Consider the following 2,374-nt stretch of genomic DNA (forward strand, 5'->3'; position numbering starts at 1 on the left):
CCCTTCCACAGACCTGCCGCTGCTCCTCCGCCAGAGCAGGCAGCATTACGGCTAACGAGGAACTCGGAGGGTCAGTGAGGAGGGAAAAGAGGAGGAAGCAGGAGCAACTTCGGGACACCACTTTACGGCTCTGGTCAAGGCCGCGCTCTCTTTTAACGCAGCGCAGCCAGCTTTCCCCACGTCTGCCGGAGCGACCCCCTGTCCCGTGGCAGTTTGCTGTGCTGCATGGGGTACCGCAGCCGACGCCAGCCCCCCGCGGCCAGGAAGCAAGCGGGGAGCATCACCTGCCCCGCTCCAAATACCCAGCGGCCGTACGTTCCCTGGGCTGTAGCGCCCAGCTCCACTCAGAAACTAGCTTACACGACATTAACAGCGAATTCTCCAAACACGGAAAGCTTTTCTAGGCAGTACCAGTAAGTCGCAGCACTGTTCCTCGGGCCACGGAAGAGTGCCTTCTACTGCACTTCACCAGCTCTTCTTCACCCGCACGAGGAACAGGACACGTTTCACAACTCTCTTGCTAACTACCGTAACCTTACAGGTCTTGTTGCATTTTTGTTCCTTAACTGCGCTGGGAGCGAATGAAGTGTTTTGACTATTACGTTACAAGATTTCACAGCTTGCACACAGAGCAAGGTGCTTCCGTGAATGGGAGAATTGCATATATTTGTTCGCATTCAACAAGTCTTTAAAATCCTATTTTTGCAGGTAAAAAAGGCTACTTAAGAATTCAGTCCAGGGTTAGCAGTGGGTGGATACGCAGGTGTTGCCTCCATCACCTTGCCATTGAGAAACTGGTTGATCTGGATTCATGAACAGGGCATTAGTACGAATAAACAACACTTATGAAAATCTTTAGCACCCTTATGGATCCTGTAATCCACAACTCCAAAACTAACTGGAAATTGCCCCTGTTTCAGGCTGCAGAACTACTCATTAAGGTTAGCGTGGCAGCTAAAAAATACACTTATAGATACAGAAATTTAAACATCTTTTAATGTGTGTGTTCTTGCTACCATTGCAGACGAGCTATTGGCCTGCTCTCATATGACAGGGGACTCCTGCGCTTCCGGAGATGTTTTCAGCGCATTCACAGGCAGTTCTACACACGAGGTGACTCGCACGCAAACACACGCACACACAAGCACACACGCGCACCTTTCAGAGGAGATAATAATCCATTATCCATTCAAGGAAAAAAAATATATTTATATCACTGCAATGGCACGTTTTGTGTAAAATGTCACTTCAGCAACGTATATAGGCAGCTCACAGGAACTGGGTTCTTTGCTGCGGCACCTGGCCTGGCGTCCATGGTAAGACGTGTAGTGCTCCGTCACCTGCATTCGTCCGAGATGCAGCAGTGACAGCCAGGGGGATGAGGAGAGAAAATAACAAAATACATAAATAAAACCGAAGGTAGGAAGAGAAAGCAGGAGGGGAGGGAAAAAAAAAAAATCCAGAAGTCTGCAGGGCTTTGATACAGTACATTCCTCAGGTGACAAGTGGGTGCTGAGTCTTATCGAGTCAGTTATCTCTCAATGAAGGAAAAAACCGGGGTGGGTGGCAAGGAAAAAAAAAGAGAAAGTAAAAGTCACGCTCTCTTCAGGGACCGATGACTGTTCAGCGTGTGTTTTCCAGAATCAGTGCTAGGGAAGACGCAACTGTGGATCCAGAAGGCTTCACGTCTAGTCTATGGTCCTCCATGGTCAATACGATCAATAGGACGGGCTATGAGGCCGTGAAAGCAAAACCTAATTTCCCTGCACAAAAAGAAAACACAAATATATTAAACAACATAGAATCACAGAATCATAGAATCATTGAGGTTGGAAAAGACCTCTAAGATCATCGAGTCCAACCGTCAACCCAACACCACCATGCCCACTAAACCATGTCCCTAAGCGCCTCATCTACACGTCTTTTAAATACCTCCAGGGATGGGGACTCAACCACCTCCCTGGGCGACATGCAACAAGACAGACACGCACACCTGCCCACATGCCTCCTCTTAGGTTTCCCAGCAGAAGCACTGCTGTAGGTAGCCGGCCCCTCCTCGGCTGGTGCAATTGCTGATTCACATCAAAGGAAAAGACCTGAACTCATCTCTGCCCTGGTGAAGAGGTGACATGGCAGCAGGTTCATGGAATTAAACCTCTCCCCAGAGAGGGGAGAAGGATTTCATAGAATCATGGAATCATTAAGGTTGGAAAAGACCTCTAAGATCATCGAGTCCAACCGTCAACCCAACACCACCATGCCCACTAAACCATGTCCCTAAGTGCCTCATCTACACGTCTTTTAAATACCTCCAGGGATGGGGACTCAACCACTTCCCTGGGCAGCCTGGTCCAATGTTTAACCACTCTTTCAG

This window comes from Aptenodytes forsteri, unplaced genomic scaffold, assembly GCF_000699145.1.
Source record: "Aptenodytes forsteri isolate BGI_AS27 unplaced genomic scaffold, ASM69914v1 Scaffold296, whole genome shotgun sequence".
In the NCBI taxonomy this organism is placed as follows: Eukaryota; Metazoa; Chordata; class Aves; order Sphenisciformes; family Spheniscidae; genus Aptenodytes; species Aptenodytes forsteri.